Below are 20,426 nucleotides of genomic sequence, written 5' to 3'. Positions count from 1 at the left end.
CTTGAAGAAGATCCTTACAAAGTTTTGCTTCTTTAAAGTCTTCTCAACCAACCTTACCAGCAGACTGGAAAAATATATTCTAAATGCCCAAGAGAAGAGACTGGGCTGTCACCATTGGAGAGGTATGCTTGACCTGCTAATAATGATCTAGGTTTACCCCATGCTTGAAATTACTTTCCTTGAGATCCACAGGACATGCACTTCATTCTAACATAGGTTATTGTAGCCCTTATCTACAATCTTTCCTATCAAGTAACAGAACTGTACTTCTGACATGTTATCTAATGAGTTGTTTGATATATATTATCCCTCCCTAGTTAGTAAATGCCACTGAACACAATCTACCTGACTACTCACACAGGATGGGTACGGAAGAGTATTAGGTGATTGATATGCCAAGGGGATGGACAGGAAAAGCAACTAGATCCTTGGCTACTCAGCTGCATCATGAGAAAACTGTGATTATTCTATGATATGCATCTCAAAAATAACAGCCAGTATCTTTCTGTCCTTATATATCATAAGCAATGTCCCAAATATATGCACCAATTGCATATCAAATCCTTGTACCTTCTCCACTAAACAATCTTTGCTCTTTAGTTCTTTCAGTCGCTTCCTCTGGCTGAGGACCCTCTTAGTTTTTTAGATATCCTCTAGCTGAGGACATAGCCCAGGGACAGGACACTTGTCCAATGAGCGCATGGCACTTAGTTCCATCCCTAACACAGAAAACAGAAAATAAGGATAAATGCCAATGGATCCTCTTACAATCTCTCTATTTTATTTTTGAAATTATAATACATTTCTCCCTTTCCTTTCCTCCTTCTAGTCTCTGGCATATTCCCATCCCCATTCTCCTTCAAATTCATGGCCTAGTTTTTCATTGTTATTACATGCATTTATGTGCATGTATATACATGTGTATGTGATTATATATATTCCGAAATTACAAGTTCAATTGTATAGGGCATGGCTTAAATGAAAATGACACCCACAAGCTCATACGGAGAGGCACTATGGGGCGTGAGGCCTTATTGGAGGTGGAATTTAGGGATTCAAGGCCCAGCCGAGGCCCAGTGGCACTCTCTCTTCCTGCCAGTTGAGATGTAGGCCTCTCAGCAACCTCTTCAGCACCATTTCTGCCTGCACGATGCTATGCTCCCTGGCATGATGATAATGGACTAAGTGTCTGAACTGTAAGGCTGCCCCAATTAAATGTTTCCCTTTATAAGAGTTGCCCTGGTCATGGAGTCTCTTCAAAACAATAATACTCTAACTAGTACAGGATCAAACCTGAAATTCTGTAATTGTTAGAGGAAAAAGGAAGAAATGCACTTTAAGATATATGCATAGGCAAGGATTTGACCGAACCCAAGTCATTCATGAAATAAGGATCTGATAATTGGGACGTAATGAGATGAGTGTTTCAGCACGGAGATGAGCAAACAGTTAATAGGGTGAAGCAAGCCTATTGAATCAGAGATAGCTTGGGTAGCCATTTTAGAATTGATATCTAAAATACACAAAGAACACACACACAGACAAAACTAAACAAGAAATTAAACAACATATGGGCTAATGAAGTGAATAAATAATTCTCAAAAGATGAAATGCAAATAGTCAACAAACAAACAAATGATTGACCTTATTAGGCTTTAAAAATAACAAACTAGAACATTTTACTGGCTGAGCAGGTTGCATTTATACATTTATACACACACATACACACATATACATATATATGTGTATAATATATATGTACGTATATGTGTATGATGTGTTTACATGTATATATAACAGCAATTAAAGAAAAAAGGGACCATGAATTTGGGTACAAAGGAAAGATGCACGTGGTAGGTGATGAAGAGAAGACATTTCAGGAAGCAGGGAAATGAGGTAATTATATCGTAATCTCAAAAAGTTTGAAAATGTTTTTTAAACTATGGTGAGGCTCTATTGAACCACAGTCAGAATGAGAGTCACTACAACAACTAATTACAGAAATGATAGTGAACACGTGGACACAAGGGAACCGGTGCACAACGCTGGCTGCATGTAAACTAGTTAGGCCACGGTGGACTTCACAGTGGAAGTTTCTCCAAAACGTAAACATTGATCTTCTCTCTGACCTCATTATATTCTCCTGAGTATTTACCTGACTGACTCAAGTCAAATCACATAGATGCTTGCACATCAATGTTTATCACAGCACTCTTCGCACTACCAACGTAGGGGACCCATGTGTTCACAGGAGAGGAAAGGATAAGGAAAATGTGTGACATATACAGAATGGAATATTTTTTAACCATAAAGAAGAATAAAAGTCCCTGGGAACTCTGGTGGGGTCTGGTTGGTTGATATTATTGTTCTTCCAATTGTGTTGCAAACCTCTTCAGATTCTTCAGTCTTTTCTCTAACTCCCCCATTGGGGTCCCCTTGTTCAGTCCAATGGTTAGCTGCAAGCATCCTCATCTGTATCAGTAAGGCTCCTCTCAGGAGACACCCATATCTGACTCTTGTCAGCAAGTACTTCTTGGCATCAGCAATAGTGTCTGAGTTTGGTGGCTGCATATGGCATGGGTCCCCAGGTGGGGCAGTCTCTGCATGACCTTTCATTCAGTCCCTGCTCCACTCTTTGCCCATGTATTCCCCCCACCACCACCATGAGTACAGAGTGCACATGGAGGAACCCATAGTTCCAGACACATATGTAGCAGAGAATGGCATTGTCCAGCATCAATAGGAGGAAAAGCCCTTGGTCCTGTGAAGGTTTGTTTCCCCAGTGTAGGGTAATGCCAGGGTGCTGAGGTTGGGGTAGGTGGGAGGGAGTGGAAGAATCCTCACAGAAGCAGGGGGAAAGGGTATAGAAGAGAGGGGGGAAGGAGATAACATTTGAAATGTAAATACATAAAATACGTAGGTTGATGTCATTATGCAGGTGAAGGCAGACAAGATAGATAAAACGAGGCCTGTCGTTGGACAAGAAGGAAGGGAGGTGAGGAGACAGGAGGCCGGAGTGAGGAAGAAGGAGCTGAGAGAACATGGCGGCAGACGTTAAGATACCTCTCTGCACATAGTTACAGGTTGTTGTGACTATTCGTAAGGGATGGGTGTGTACAGGATTTTGTGTTGTCTAGATGGGCAAATTATATTTCAAGTGGATCAGAGGATATTGTGCGGTGTGTCCTTTCATGTGCTTAGTTAACTGAGTTCAAGAGAGTTTATGGCGGCGGGACACACCGGCTGCCATGGAATTGGGAGGTGTATGCCTTGCATGGTGGCTGTGAGTGAGGGTGGGGCAGCCTGACAGGGTGCCATGTTGGACTGGCTTGTTGACTGCCTGGGTCAGAGAGTACTTGGGGGGCAGTGTGGAGCCGCTGAGATAAATTATTGCTAGTTCCAATGGCCCACTGCAGCGGGAACTAGAGAGACAGCGACCACCAGGGTACACAGGAACCGTTCCTCAGTTTGTTTTTATTTTTTTACCACAACAAAAATATTGAAGAAAAACAAAATTAAAAAAAAGTGAAGTAAAGTAATAAAATCAATATTAGCAAAAGAAAAAAAGGAATAAAAGTCATGTATTTGTTGGAAAGGTAATGCAACTGGAGATGATCATTTTAAAGCAATTTAGCCGACATCTCAAAAACAATAAGTATATATTTTCTCTCATACATGGTGGTTCCTAGATTTTATAGAAATACGCAGTCGTGTGTATACACATGACATGGAATGGAAATACAACTGTCTATGAGACCAAAGCATACTAGTTAGGGGGTTTTGGGCGTAGGGAGAAGTTTAGGAAAAGAAAGAGAGGACGAGGAAAGAGGTAAGAAGAGAAATGTGCTCAGCATAAACTTGACATTCACTAAATCCCTAAAATTGTTAGATTTTTAAAGGGGAGTGTTCAATACTCCCACAGGAGCTGAGTGTTCTTGCCATCGTTACAAGTGCCATAACTGGCAAATCCTCAATGCTCCTTCTTACCGCTGCAGTGGCTGACATTCAACACCTGTTCTTAAAACATCGATAAAACAAGGTGTTGTAAGGGGAGGTGAAACCTTCCACCTTTCACGAAAGCCCATTCAACCCAGGAAGAGAAAAAAAAAATCATTTTTAATGAGCTTCATTCCAGGATGGAAGATTTTAGTTTCAGAAGAACCTGCAATACAACAATATCCTAGATCTATTATTCAAGAAAAATGTCTGTATCACAATGTATGCCTAACCAAAATAAAGAAGAAACTTGACAGGTGACAAAAACAAAACAAAAGGAAACAAAAGCACTTAGTGATGCTCCCCTGATTACTTCCCAGTATCCAAATACTTGACCACTTTTTCTTGCATCTTTTGTCTTTATAACCCTTTAGCTTTCCAAATCTCAACTCCTCCAAACATTCTCCAAAATAGAGTAGTTAAGTATGTTAAGTATGTTTACCTCTCAAATGCTTCAGAAAATTTGGGCCTATTAAGTTGATGCTGAGACTTTTAGCTTCAGGTATTCTCATACAGCAAAACTTAACATATACATGCCATTCATATATACCATAAAAGCTAAAATACACCAGCCTTCTAATTTCCTTTGATACAAAAACATGAAGTAAATTAATATTATGTTTTAACAAGGCATCTATAATATTGATTTTAAATATCTGATTCCAAACATTGCTATTCCCACTGTCATACATGAAAAAATGGTCTTCATGTCCAAATTTAAGGACTGAATATTGTCAGTTTTGTGATTTACTGACACATACAAAGACCTAAGGCCTCACAGAAGCCATAAGCTATAACAATGGAAAGTAAAATAGTGGATGATAATTTATGAATGTCATTACTGTAGTCACAAGATATACAAAAAAAATCTCATAATTCTATGCAGGGGAAAAAAGACTTTATGACAAGCCAAAAATGAGTGGAATGTATGTAATGAGCTTGACAAAATTTTTGTTAATTGGAAATAGCCCAATACATTCAGACATGGTGGTTCACATTGTAATCCCAGAATTTGGAGTCTGAAGCAGTCTTGAGAGCAGGAGGGCCACGCTGGCCTACAGAGTTAACCTTGCCTCAAAAATCCAAAAGATATGGGGGAAATAATCCAGCTGATGAAGAAGAGTCCAAATTATCGAATTCTTACAATATGAGTATTTTATATAGCGACATACTAATTTATTTTCTATGGTTCCTGGTGGGACTCATATCCTCTAAATTTGTAATTGTAGACTATAAAGCTATTGAAGGCTTTATTTAAATCAATTCGAATTATTGACTTTCTGCTACTTTGGACATCCCAGACTCACCAAACCCTCACTAGCTCCTTCTTTTGCAATGTAGACCCCACTCCTGGTCCTGCTCCTCTGATATGTTGCATATCCCACCACAACCTAGTTCTTCGATGGATGATTCTTATCTCTACATCATGTACCACCACATGCTTGTCAGGTCCTTGAAAGAGGAAAAAAACCTGTCCGCTCCACTTAACACCCTCAACACTTTCTGCAGTTCCTCTAGTTGCGTACTTGCTCAATAAAAGATCTGATCCACAAGTGACTAAGGTCCCCGCCCCCCCCCTAAAAAAATAAATCATCCTCATGTCCAGGAAGCCTCAGAAACCACCTCTATGGTGGAGACAGGCTTGCAAAGACTCAAAAAGGCATAGAACACACCACGGAACACACACATTGCCTGACAAAGTTCCTGAGGCTCCAGATGCAATCTACTTACAGGGAAAGAAATACCCATCCCCATGTGTGAGGAGACCTACCTCCGCTAAGGGCGCGACAAGGAACCCCAAGCTGCCTGAGGTGACCAAGGGCCTGAGAGGACAGAGCTGGCAGACGCTGCACAATCTAGGGCTCCTGAGAAGGAAGGACGCCCTCAGGCGGCGGGGGAAGCCCGTGGGCCAGCATGCGTGCCATGCACGCGGATGCAAGCGCAGCCCGCAGGTAGGCGCCAGAGCCTTGGGCGCCACTCCTCTGGGTTTTCTTTCAGTGCCAATCAAGTGGGCGGCCCGCGGAGACCACAAGCCCCAGAAGCCTCTGCGCCACTCGCCTTGGAGGGGCTGCGGAGGGCTCCGGCGGGCTTTGGCCGGGGGCTCGCAACCGGTTTGGCAGGAAGAGGAGGGAGTTTCCTGCATCTTGGCTCCTGCAAGGTTCAGGAGTGTCTAGGAGGGCCTGCACCGACTCTGCTTTGAGGCAAATGCCCTGATTGGCTTCTAAGGAGAGACCCACGGGGCTTACTAGCCCTTAACACCTAGGCCTTGAAGAAAAGGAAAGTCTCAGGAAAACTTGTTTTGCCAATTCCTGTTCTACATAGGAGCAGTGGGGAAAACATATTCTTTGGGTTCATTTGTTGCAAAATGTTTCTCATTCGTCCACCGGTCATATCTTAATGTAAGATTTAAATTTGTTTTTGCCTCACATACTGAAATCCATCAGAAATTAAAATGCAAAGTAGATTCTAAGAATTCTGAAGACACTTCTATAGTCTTTAAAGCAATGTGCTAAGTTGCTAATAGGTAGAAGTTTAAACAATTATATAGTATAAATTATCAAACATTATAACTCGGGAGGGGGATCTGCACAACTCATTCTCCTACATAAATGAACCTTTATTAAGCCATCTGATTACATCTAGTCAGTTATTGCAAATGTTTTGAAAACGTTAAGCTTTATTGTTCTATCAATGTGTTTAAGAAAGTTAACAAATTTTAAATATATGAAATATATTTAATAGAGGAATAGAGTTTTCATTAATCTTGCAGCAGTGATTTTCATGCAAACTAAAATCGGATTATCTTGAACTCCAAGGTAATGAGCATTGAATTAATGCTTTACTGTACTTTCTGTTCTTCTTTGAGAAATGTAAAATCAAACCATCAAAGTTCATTTCAGAGATAATGAACAGTCAAGTAGGAGTGATGTAGAAAAGTTGTTTTGTGTTGATAAATATTTGATATTCTATTTCAATTCCTTTCATGCATTTATTGAGAAAATTGAACTTTTATGTGTCAGACACTGTTAAGACCTGTTTATAGAACTATACAAGACAGGGCACTCAGTCTAGTAATGAAAACAAATAGGTACCAATTACCAAAATACAGAACAGCCACTGAAATCCTTAGGAAAGCTCAGATACAGTTTTAACTATTTACCATATAAATTAGAGACTTTCTAAATTCCATAACCTCAACAGTTTTCTTTGAACATCGTTAGATGGCTAAAGATGTTTTAGACTACATAGCAGGAAAAAAAATTGCAAGAAAATTAAACAAGTTTTTGACTCATGATTAATGAAACACAAAGTGATCAATCAAATACATGCTTTTTGAGTAAAGTAGTCTTTAGTATGTAATTCTGAGCATTTTTGGAGACATTTTTAATGTCACAGTCTGTCAATGGGACTATATCTATAGATATAGATGATATAGAATAGATATAGATATCCTTTATAGATATATGTATAGGTACAGATACATTAGGGAAATGACAAACTTTATAGAAAGTGAAGAAACAGGCATACACGCAAGCAAGCAAAGCGCAGAAAAAGACACTCCATTAACTGTGAAGAAGAACTGGGTACCAGGGTCTGATTTTCACCTATAGAGCTGGGTTTTTGTTATATGAGATAGGTCCCTCTCCTCTCATTTCATAGTGATCAATTTAGGAAAAGAAAAGGCAGGCCATCAGCCCAAAACTTCAGGTAATCATGTTCAGGGCCAGTCTTGAGCATATCTGATCACCCTGGACATGTCAACCAAGAAGGGAGAGAGTATCACTGTCAACACTTTGTCAAGTGTGAAAGTGTGAAAGAAGCATTTAACATTCGGTTGTTGACCAGTAGTCCTTTTTCTCATCTGTCTGTCTGTCTGTCTGTCTGTCTGTCTGTCTGTCTGTCTGTCAAGGATGTCTAGCTCCTTGTCTCTCAGCTCTTCTTATAAATTTGGAGTATCCAAATAAAATGAAAGGAAAAGATTATCACAAGATGTATAATCTCAGATGCTGAATTAACCTGATTGGTTAATTAGAACCCATTATCAGTGTGTGAGTAAACTGAGTACAGAATATAATCAGCAAGCGGCTGTGATGATGTAGAGGGGAAAGATATTCGCCTCTGAGCCTGACAACCTAAGTCCCATCTTCAAAGCCACAAAGGAGGAAGAGAGGATTGGCTTGTAGAAGTTGTACTCTGAGCTTGAGACATTTGAATGGCACAAGTGTTTACTACCATGTGAAAACACACACACACACACACACACACACACACACACAAATAACTAAAAAAAATATGTAATTAATCAAGGAGTAAAATTAACTGTGAAATGGCTACTTAAGCCATGAACACAGATTACCTGATCAAAGGAAATGGTGGGTTGATTTTTAAGGATGTCAGAAAGTAAGATATCTTTAAAAAAAGAAAGAAAGAAAAAAAAGAAGAGAGAAAAAAAACAACCTGTAGGATGGGGATTTAGTGAATGAATGATAGAACAGAGAGCAGTTCCCTAACGTGTCAGATCTGAGGCTTAATCCACAGCATTGGAAGAACAGAAAGCAAACAGTTTGAAGTATGTTATACTATCAAATATGAAAACAGCAAGTTGTATTTTTTTTTTTACAAACAGAGGCTAACAAAAGGTATTAAGGCTCTGTTTGTAATTCAGAAGTTCTAAAAACATTTATATAAGTACTAATTATAAGTAAGAGACCCATTGTTCTCAATGATTTTGCAGCCTAACCAGAGTCAATTTTACCACCAAGCATCATCAATAATATCTTAGGGTCTCCATTGCTGTGATGAAACACCATGACCAAAAGAAACTTGAAGTGAGGAAAGGATTTTTTTTTACTTAAACTTCTATATCACAGTTGAAAGAAGGCAGAGCAGGAATTCAAGCAGGACAGGAACCTGGAGGCAGAAGTTGATAGAGAGGCCACGGAGAGGTGTCCCGAACTGGCTTGCCCTTATGACTTGCTGAGCCTGCTTTCTTATAGAACCCAAGACCACCCGCCCAGGGATGGCCCCACCTACAGTGAGCTGGGTTCTCCCACAACATCAGTCACTAATTGTGAACACACTTTAGTCGACTCGCAACCATACAGCTTGATCTCATAGAGGCATTTTCTTATATTTTGTCATTTTTCTTTTATTGGATTTTTTTATTTACATTTCAAATGTTATCCCCTTTCCAGGTTTCCCCTCTAGAAATCTGCTATCTCCCCCTACTTCTATGAGGGTATTCCCCAAACCACCCACACACTCCCTCCCACCTCCCTGCCCTGACATTCCCCTGCCCTGGGGCATCTAGGTTGGCAGGACCAAGGGCCTCTCCTCCCATTGATACCAAAAAGGACATATGCAGATGGAGCCATAGGTCCTCCTGCATCCCTGTGTACTCTTTGGTTAGTAGTTTAGTCCCGGGGAGCTCTGGGTGGTCTGGATGGTTGATATTGTTCTTCTTATGGGGTTGCAAACACCTTCAACTCCTCCAGTCCTTTCTCTTAACTCCTCCATTGGGGAACCCATTCTCAGTCCAATGTTGGCTGTGAGCATCTGCCTCTGTATTTGTCAGGGCTTTGGCAGAGCCTCTCAGGAGACAGCTATATCAGATTCCTATCAGCATTCACTTTTTGGCATTTGCAATATTGTCTGGATTTGGTAGCTATATATGGGATGGATCCCCAGGTGGGGCAGTCTCTGCTCCAAACTTTGACTCCATATTTCCTCCTGTGAATATCTTTGTTCCCCCTTCTAAGAAGGACTGAAGCATCCACACTTTGGTCTTCCTTCTTCTTGAGCTTCATGTGATCTGTGTATTGTATCTTGGGTATTCCAAGCTTTTGGGCCAATATCCACTTATCAGTGGATGCATATCGTGGTGTGTGTGTGTGTGTGTGTGTGTCTGTGTGTGTGTGTGTCTGTGTGTGTCTGTGTGTGTGTGTGTGTCTGTGTGTGTGTCTGTGTGTGTGTGTAGACAGAGAGAGAGAGAGAGAGAGAGAGAGAATCACCAGGATGATATTTTCTAGTTCCATCCATTTGTCTAAGAATTTCATGGTCATTTTTTTAATAGCCAAGTAGTACTCCATTGTGTAAATGTACTACTTTTTTTTTAATCCATTCTTCTGTTGAAGGACATCTGGGTTCTTTCCAGCTTCTGGCTACTGTAAATAAGGCTGCTATGAACATAGTAGACATGGGTCCTTGTTATATGTTGGAATACCTTTTAGGTCTATAGCTGGGGCCTCAAGTAGTACTATGTTAAATTTTCTGAGGAACCTCCAGACTCATTTCCAGAGTGGTTGTACCAGCTTGCAATACAACCAACATTGGAGGAGAGTTCCTTTTTCTCCACATCCTTGCTAGCATTTGCTGTCACCTGAGATTTTTATATTAGCCATTCTGACTGGTGTGAGGTGGGAATCTCAGGGTTTTGATTTGTACTTCCCTGATGACCAAGGATGTTGAACATTTCTTTAGATGCTTCTTGGCCATTTAATATTCCTCAGTTGAGAATTTTTGTTTGGCTCTGTACCCCATTTTTATTAGGGTCATTTGATTCTCTGGAGTCTAATTTCTTGAGTTCTTTGTATATATTGAATATTAGCCCTCTATCGGATATAGGATTGATAAAACTCTTTTCCCAATCTGTTAGTTGCCCTTTTGGCCTAATGACAGTGTCCTTTGCATTACAGAAGCTTTGCAATTTTATGAGGTCCCATTTGTCAATCCTTGATCTTAGAGCATAAGCCATTGGTGTTTTTGTTCAGGAAAGTTTCCCCAGTGCCCATGTGTTTGAGGCTTTTCTCCACTTTTTCTTCTACTAGTTTGAGTGTTTCTGGTTTTATGTGGATGTCCTTGATCCACTTGAACTTGAGCTTTGTACAGAGCAATAAGAATGGATCAATTTACACTCCTCTACATGCTAACCTCAAGTTAAACCAGTACCATTTATTGAAAACGCTGTTTTCCCCCCTCCATTGCATGGTATTAGCTCCTTTGTCAAAACTCAAGTGAGCATAGGTGGGTGGGTTAATTTCTGGATCTTCAATTCTATTCCATTGATATACCTGCCTGTCTGTGTACCAATACCATATAGTTTTTTATCACCGTTGCTCTGTAATATAGCTGGAGGTTAGGGATGGTGATTCCCCCAGAAGTTCTTTTATTGTTGAGAATAGTTTTTGCTATACTGGGTTTTTTTTTATTATTCCAAATCAACTTGCAAATTGCTCTTTCTAACTCTGTGAATAATTGAATTGGAATTTTGATGGGGATTGCATTGAACCTGTAGATTGCTTTTGGTAAGGTGGTCATTTTTACTATATTAATCCTGCCAATCCATGAGCATAGGAGATCTTTTCATCTTCTTAGATCTTCTTTGATTTCTTTTTTAAGAGATATTTCACTTGCTTAGTTAGAATCGCACCGAGGTATTTTATATTATTTGTGACTATTGAGAAGAGTGCCATTTCCCTAATTTCTTTCTCAGCCATTTTATCATTTGAGTGGAGGAAAGCTACTGAATTGTTTGAGTTAATTTTATACCCAGCCACTTTGCTGAAGTTGCTTATCAGCTGGAGGAGTTCTCTGGTGGAATATTTGGGATCACTTAAATATACTATCATATTATCTGCAAATAGTGATATTGTGATTTCTTCTTTTCCATTTTGTATCCCTTTGGCTTCATTTTGTTGTCTAATTGCTCTGGCTAGGACTTTGAGTACTATATTGAATAGGAGGGAACAGAGTGGGCAGCCTTGTCTAGTCCCTGATTTTAGTAATATTACTTCAAGTTTCTCTCCATTTTGTTTGATGTTGGCTACCGGTTTGTTGTATATTGTTTTTACTATGTGTAGTTGGTTCCCTCTTCTCCAGGGATTCCAGCTTATGTCAAGTTGACATAAAAGAAGCCAGTTAAAACGTTTGTTTTAACTACTAAATACCAAACAGACTGTATTTGTCCTGCGATCATAGACTGCTTGATGCAGTTAATCTCGTAAAATTTTATAAGACAAGTATTGTCTCTAATATTTATTTTGCAATGAGGAAAGATTATTTATTATTTAGATGTATTCATCCAAGGACACTCAGCTTGCTATGAAAGTCCATCTTACTCTCTTTATACTTAAAACCCATACACTAGACAAATGCACTGTAGCACATCCGGGAATATGGCTAAGCATTCTCTATATAATGGCCTTAAGTATAGTTTACAAGTTTTCTATTGAGGGATATATTAGCTTGGAATTGTTTTAATGGTGATAAGATAAGTCCACAAACCCTTATTTCTATTTGTCAGGATCTTAGCTACATTTCCATGGGATGAATTTCAGATTTGTCCACTGCTATTCTATTGCACTGATATCTGTCAGCAGTGTCCACCTTGGTCTAGGGCTTTGAGTTTTCCACCCACCAGAGTACTGACATAGAAACAAATGTAAACTGATGTAACAGAACTGGAGACCTCCTATAAACTCCTACAGCCACCTAACTACAGCCACCTAACTTCATCCACCTAACTACAGCCACCTAATTTTGCTTTATTCTTTTACTTACTTTATTTTCATAGCTCTCACATTCTTGATGTTGCCTCTTTGGAGTGATGCATGAATCTTGGAAAGGGTGACATAAAAGTTTAATGATAGCTTTAGCGGAGTAAGGAACCTGTGTGAATGATCTTTGATAGTTATTTCTTTTGCAATAAAACAGAACTGCGAAATAATCAGAAAATGAAACCACAGAAAAATATTCAAATGATTTTCCAGCCACTTGCTTTGTCTAAGTTCTGAGTACAAGATTTGCTCTTCCTCTGTGAAGTATGACTTAAATCCAATTGAAAAGCTTGGTTCTGTCCAGAACCCCTGAGCCCACTATTGCACCATCTGATAATCTTGTCTGGTGTGCTTTTATTATGAAACATGTACAATTCTCATTTGAGTGGGACCTTAAACCTGAATTCTCTACACCAGCTTTAGTAACACCTTCCAGTACCATAAGAGCTAGAACACAAGGAGGGGACAAGTCCAGCTTAGTTCTAGTCTTATTTCTCTAAGTGCTGTCATCAAAGCATGTGATATTTTCAGTAATATGTTCTTACTATCCAGTTTTAAATGCAACCAAAAATCCATGGAAATAGACTTTATTGTTTTAGGTTCCTATATGGCTTTCTGGTTAACAAGTTCTTCCGAGATAATGTACCCTGGAGCTGAGATTTTGTTGACAAACATGTGGCTAGTATTTGTTTCTACTCTTAAAAAATGTCCTTGTTTACTCTTTGTGAAGAGATTGTATTATCTTTACTTCTTTAGATCTACTTACATAGTACAAAAATGGGTTTCTAAATCAGAAAAACATATATGGGCTAATATTATGTTGGCTACATAAAACAATAATCGTTTTACAGGGAGTGAACAGGACAATAATGAAAAAGTCCCAAACCAACATCCCATAACAGATAGTGGAACTACGGAATTATGGAAATACAGAATTATCAGTGAAGCACTATGAAAATCTGTTGGCGTCTGTCCCAAGATTCAGGTAATCACAGAGTTTCATAGTGAAGAAGATATTAAAGTAAACTATTAGCAAGATCTAATACAGCATAAAATGATTTTAGCCACTGGTATTAATTATCTCGATTTTCATCTAGGAACATTTTTATAGAGCTCCATTTCTCTCTCTCACTCCAGATGAACTAAGTGGGGCTGCCAGACATAACCTATTTAACTTGGGACTTGACTGTGTTGATGAAGGAATAAAGAAAGGACAGACACATATAAAAGTGGGATCAGGTGAGCTGTGTACCCTAATGGAGACACACCAGCAGCCTGGAGCCTTAGCATATTTATTATATAATGCAGAGTGAGGAGGTAGGAATACTTTATATGGTAAATGAGATGGGTAGGTTAAATAATGACCATAGTGGGCATTCTGGAGGACAACAGTCTCAGCTTGGTGTCACCCAAGAAGAGGAAGCTGTGGCGGAGTGTTTCTGCATGCACTGATTTTTACCTAAAGTCAATCACTCATAACTTCTGTACTTGGAGAATCGGAAGAGCATTCCTTGGATGCTTACCCAAATGTCTGAGGCATTAGGGTCCCTGACATGGCTGTGTCCATATCAGTAATACACATTCACTCAGGACTTGCTTCACTCCCCACGTCTCTACCTTTCTTCTTAAATGTCCCAGATGCCCATATTATTCTAACGGACTATAAAACTGAAACTTTAACATTTTTAGGGCATCTCTATCTGCATTGGACTCCACTCATCAGGCAGGCATGCCACTCTAGAGGAAGACAGTCCTACTGGGATTTCCTTCACAGACTACTGACTCAAATGTTTTCCCCCTTTTGGATAGAAATCTCAGCCTTGGTTCCAAGTCTCAGCATTCACCGTGGAAGCAATGTAACTGCTGACATAGCAAGGAGGCACACTTCCTGCATGGACTGGTATCCATTTCAGGATTTCCCTCACAAGTTTATGCCTTGGTAACCATAAGCAAGTCCATGCATCAACTTCTCTCAAACTCATCCTTAGATCTCAGTCCCTTTTCAGAAAATGGTTTATTTTATTATTCCATTCCATGGTATGTGACAAACGTTTACTCACCTTAGTAAGGAATTGATAAGAGACCATGTACAGATAGTATCAAAGTCCAACTTGGTGGAACCAATGAATTTTATCGGGTTACTTACCAGAATAGAAATGACTCAAAGACAGCTAAATCACTGAAATCAACCTCAGCATAAGTGCTAACTCATAAATGCTAGAAGTCTGTTCAACAGCCCATAACCCCTCTCCCTCCCCTTCTATATGGGTGTTCCCTCCCCATCCTCCCCCAATTACTGCCCACCCCCCAACAATCACGTTCACTAGGTGTTCAGTCTTAGCAGGACCAAGGGCTTCCCCTTCCACTGGTGCTCTTACTAGGCTATTCATTGCTACCTATGAGGTTGGAGCCCAGGGTCAGTCCATGTATAATCTTTGGGTAGTGGCTTAGTCCCTGGAAGCTCTGGTTGGTTGGCATTGTTGTTCATATGGGGTCTTGAGCCCCTTTAAGCTCTTCCAGTCCTTTCTCTGATTCCTTCAACGGGGTTCCGCTCTCAGTTCAGTGGTTTGCTGCTGGCATTCGCCTCTGTATTTGCTGTATTCTGGCTGTGTCTCTCAGGAGAGATCTACATCCGCTCCCCATCGGCCTGCACTTCTTTTTGCTTCATCCATCTTGTCTAATTGGGTGGCTGTATATGTATGGGCCACATGGGGGCAGGCTCTGAATGGGTGTTCCTTCTGCCTCTGTTCTAAACTTTTGCCTCCCTATTCCTGCCAAGGGTATTGTTGTTCCCCTTTGAAAGAAGGAGTGAAGCATTCACATTTTGATCATCCTTCTTGAGTTTCATGTGTTCTGTGTATCTAGGGTAATTCAAGCATTTGGGCTAGTAGCCACTTATGAATGAATGCATGCCATGTATGTTTTTCTATGATTGGGTTACCTCATTCAGGATGATATTTTCCAGTTCCCTCCATTTGCCTATGAATTTCATAAAGTCATTGTTTTTGATAGCTGAGTAATATTCCATTGTGTAGATGTACCACATTTTCTGTATCCATTCTTCTGTTGAAGGGCATCTGGGTTCTTTCCAGCTTCTGGCTATTATAAATAAGGCTGCTATGAACATAGTGGAGCATGTGTCTTTGTTATATGTTGGGGCATCTTTTGGGTATATGATTCTTAACCTGTGCATTGTGACTCCTATTTTGGGGGGAGGAGGTCAGACGACCCTTTCACAGGAGTCTCATATCAAATATCCTGAATATTAGATATTTACATTCTGATTCATAACAGTAGCAAAATTAAAGTTATGAAGAGGCAACAAAATAGTATTATGTTTCAGTGTCACCACAGCATAGGAAATTGTTTAAAGGGTTTTAGCTGCAGCATTAGGAAGGTTGAAAATCACTGTTCTAGGCTGTTCAACTGCTCTGTGCTTCTTCTAGGTAATGTAGCCTGTTTCTGCTTTAGTAAATGGATCATCTAGTCTCTTTCTTCCCAATAGTGTGCCTAGTCTGAGCTTTGTCAGATTAGATGATCTGAGAGTCATCTAGGAACCTTGGCTTGTCTGATAGTCTTTTTGATCTATATCTTCCAGAGACTGTTTCTCAGTAGTGCTTACTATGTAAATGCACGGGAAAGGAGAACCCTAGTGAATCTGGTCAGATTTAGGTACTTCCTGAAACTGTTTTGAGTTATTTACTTCTAAGCTTAATGAGCTTCTCGGAAAGTTGGAATGTGTTATCCCACTCTAGAACATTCTGTCATTTCACACACAAATACACACACATACACACACACATACACACACACACACACACACACACACAGAGAGGGAGAGAGAGACAGAGAGAGAGAGAGAGAGAGAGAGAGAGAGAGAGAGAGAGGGAGAGACAGAGAGAGACAGAGAGAGAGAGACAGAGAGAGAGAGAGACAGAGAGAGAGAGACAGAGAGAGAGAGAGATGGAGAGAGAGAGTAAGTCATACTCTTCTAAAATATTTTATTGTTTCACATTTCCCTTAACTTTTTGAGGAGTTTCCTTCAAACTAGAAGGTTTCAATGTTAGAGGAAACTGGAAACTGCTATAAAATCATAGGTTGTACAAATTGCATGGCTGCTATTAAGAATACTGAGATTTAGGAAGATTCCATATTTTATTTTATCCTGAGTTGAAATGAATCTATTTTTACAAGAATAGATATAAATAGATTACTAATTATGAGCACAGGCTCAGACGACCAGTTTTGACTCTTACAAGCAAATGACCCAGGATAAATTGATTGTCTTTTATGATTTCAATTTTCTAATCTATGACAAGGAAATAGTGATAATAACTGTTATATTAAATGATACCATTTGTACACAGTACCTTAGAATGTGAGTCATACTGTTTTAAATAAATGTTAGCAATTATTTTCCTTGAGGTTTTTAATCTTCTATGAATGGTGATGGCATTAAGCAACTCTAAATATGAAGATAAATAGATTATTAGCGTACATATTTCTCTTTATATAGTAAATGTACACTGACAATTCTTTTCTGTTAGAGAATTCTCATTTAACTTACTGTTGGTAACAAGACTTCGTAAGTGAATATAGTCTAACACAGGAACACAGTTTTCATAGTAAGAATTTCCCAACCTTTTCCCATGCGTTGTAACTCAAAAATAACATAGGAAAACATTACTTTTGAGTCAAATCTTTTGCAAATAAAATTTACTAAATAAATAAATAAGAATATAGAATGTAGGATAAAAATTCCAAGCACTCAAAATATACTCCTTATTATATTGTGTGCTCAGAATACAACTTTTGCAGAGCTGTTAGAAATTTTTCTAAAACCAAATACTGTTCAATACTATTGTTTTGTTTAAAACAAATTTAGGTAAATCACAGATATTATTTATAGAAATATACATATGTGTGTGTTAAGTACACTTTGTGCATTTTTATAATATGATGCATACATACGTAAAAATCAGCTAGAGAGAATAAAATAAAGACCACAGTTTTGATATTAAAACAAGTTTAGTACATTTTTCTCTGGTTCATCTTATGCTTATTAAATTTTTTTTTTTTGCTGGTGGTGGTTTTTTTGGTTTTGGTTTGGTTTGGTTTGTTTGTTTTTGCACATGAACTTCAATCAAGAATTTAAAATTCTTCAATTTGAAGATTTGTTCTGTGTTTTGTTTTGTTTGTGGGGGGTTGGAGGTTTTGGTGCATTGCACAGAGGAGGATGATAGTGAGGGTAAATTATGAACATGAAAGAGGTCCATGTGACAGAAACACTTATTCTTTTAATTAAAATAGGATTACATTAGTTTCCTCCTTTTTGTCCACCCTCCAAACTTTCTCATGTCTTCCCCCAATCTCAAGTTGATAGTTCTTATTATTATTTTATTATTGATACATATTTTATACATTTTATAATATATAATATACACTATAATATATGCATGTATATATGCACAAATATATAAAACCAACCCGCTGACTCTGATTTTATTGTTTATATGTATCTAGTTTCCAGCCTGACTGCTTTGCATTGGACAACCAGTAAGTGCCAGGAAAGGAGGGATTTTAAGGAGAAAAAGAAAGTAATGGAATTCATTTGAGAGAAAATTATTGCAGGAAGGAGAGAATTAATAAGAGGGAGTGAAGGAACAGAGAGAAGTAGAAGAGAACCATCAAAAAAGTCACAGCATATATAAAATACATAATGGAATTCATTATTTTATATGCTAATTTTAAAAATTAATGTGAAAAAAACCCTAACTAAAGTGCTAGGTGGCAAACCTAGTAGTATGTGAAGATAAACAGCAAATGGCAACCAGCTAATGTTCATCCACACCACATGCTTTGCCTAGGACTCTGCAAGCCACAGCTCAGGTAAACAGTACAACTTTATGAAATAAACATGCCTCCTTCTGTTATCTGGTCTGAAGACTGGACTTCAATTCCTAACACTTTCCCAAAGAAGAAAGAGAGAGAGAAAGAAAGAATGAAAGAAAGAAAGAAAGAAAGAAAGGAAGGAAGGAAGGAAGGAAGGAAGGAAGGAAGGAAGAGAAACAAAGAAAGAAAGAACAAAGAGAAAGAAAAATAAAGGAAAGCTTACTTTGTTTTCAGTCTATTATCAAATCACAGAGGTTGTCTGGAAAATTAAATTAACAAAGTAATGTTTCAATCCTTTACAAAGCCACTTTCCCTGAGAAATGTCAGGTCAAGTACAGAAACAGCCCCCACTCCCATCCCGCTCACATTGGTATTACACGACTGTGATCTAACAAAAATCTATTTTTAATTTGAGCACATCTTTATCTTGAATTTTTGCAAATCATTTTAGCCTTTCATTCCATCTCCTTTTCTCAAGTACCGAGGTGGAAAGTGTGTCTTCGAGCTCTACTTTCTGGTGAGCCGCCATCAGAGCTAAGTGAAATTCACTGTTAGAACGTGGCATTCTGGAAACTAGCTGCATTCTAAAAGCATTGTCTCGCGCATTCTCATTAGCTGGTATTCATTTGTGTGTGTTCTTCCAGAGGACTTTATAGAGAGTTATTCATTTGCTCATAGTGGTACTGTCTTATAAGGGTAGAAGACATTTGCATCACAAATGTTAACAGACATTTCTTCTGCATTTACATTACATAAAGCAATAAACATCTGTTGGTCCTGTTGCTGAGAGCTGGAAACAGCCCATTTCTGCTTGCACCAAAAGAATCTGTTATACTGGGGAAGAGAGTGGATTTGTCCTCTGAATACCTGGGATTTAATCTAGACTGTGTTCTTTATGACACTGTATCTCTAGAAAGCGTCCCTTCTATGTAAAATGGAAATATTCACCAAGATGTCTACAGAATTTCTTTCTCCTCTAAAATTCTACTCACACCCCCCCAATCACATCACTAATTTTTGACTTCCAAACGTTTATGTGATAATGATGGTTTTATTTCTGCTAAGTTATCCTTCACCAGATAGTTTTCTGTATATACAAAAGAATGCACTGGACAAAGGCTTAAACAAAATCACAAGAAAGCCTTGCATTGGACTCCTAGCTCTACCTGGGTAAGGAACGGGTCAAACTTCAGATGTCAATTGATCTTCCTCTATAACACCTACATTCGCCACTATTTTTGTTTTAAAATGATATATATGTATATATATATATATACATATATGTATATATACACACATATATATGGGAGAAATTAATATATGTAATATTTATTGTGTGTGAGCATAAATATACTCAAGATGTTATTAACTTTTCCTCTATTGATACATCATCTGCAAAACTCAGGCTGACTTAGTTATATCTTGATATTGCAATATAAAGTCTTATATGATAGGCAATTGGAGAAAACTATGAAAGTTTTATTGTATTTAATTATTTTATTTATTTACATCCCAAAAGTTGCCCCGCTTCTGGCCCCCCATCCAAGCGTTCTTTACCCCATCACCCCTACACTTTGCACTCTGAGAGAGTGCTCCCCCAGAGCATCCCCCTTTCTGTAGGCATCAAGTCTCTACAGGATTGGGCTTATCCAGACAAGGCAGTCCTCTGCTACATATGTGCCAGCCTCTGTATGCTTTTTGATTGGTGACTTAGTTGAATGGGAGCTCCCAGGGGTCCAGGTTAGTTGACACTGTGGGACAACTATTAGGAGTTCCACAAGAAGACAAGAGTAACATCTGTACAGAGGGCCTAGGTCAGTCCCATGCAGGCTCCTGGTTGTCTGTTCAGTCTCTGTGATTCGCTTCGGCTCTTTCAGTCTTTCACCTAACTATTCCAATGGGGTCCCGAGTCCAATGGTTGGCTCTAAGTATCAGCATTAGTCTCAGTCAGCTGCTGGTAAAGTCTCTCAGAGGACAGCCATG

At 38.9% G+C, this 20,426-nt stretch overlaps 1 protein-coding gene across 1 annotated transcript in view; it reads right to left on the bottom strand.

Moving 5' to 3' along the window:
- Mei4 (meiotic double-stranded break formation protein 4) overlaps window positions 1-5,909 on the bottom strand; it is a 167,841-nt gene extending 161,932 nt beyond the window's left edge. The window contains exon 1 of the mRNA XM_032910002.1: window positions 5,768-5,909. The gene's annotated coding sequence lies outside the window, so the exon portion shown is untranslated. The remainder of the gene's footprint in view (window positions 1-5,767) is intronic.
- Window positions 5,910-20,426: the final 14,517 nt, after the last annotated feature.

This window comes from Rattus rattus, chromosome 8, assembly GCF_011064425.1.
Source record: "Rattus rattus isolate New Zealand chromosome 8, Rrattus_CSIRO_v1, whole genome shotgun sequence".
NCBI lineage: Eukaryota > Metazoa > Chordata > Mammalia > Rodentia > Muridae > Rattus > Rattus rattus.
The sequence above is the reverse complement of the archived record's forward strand: the minus strand, read 5'-3'. Positions and strand labels throughout refer to the sequence as shown.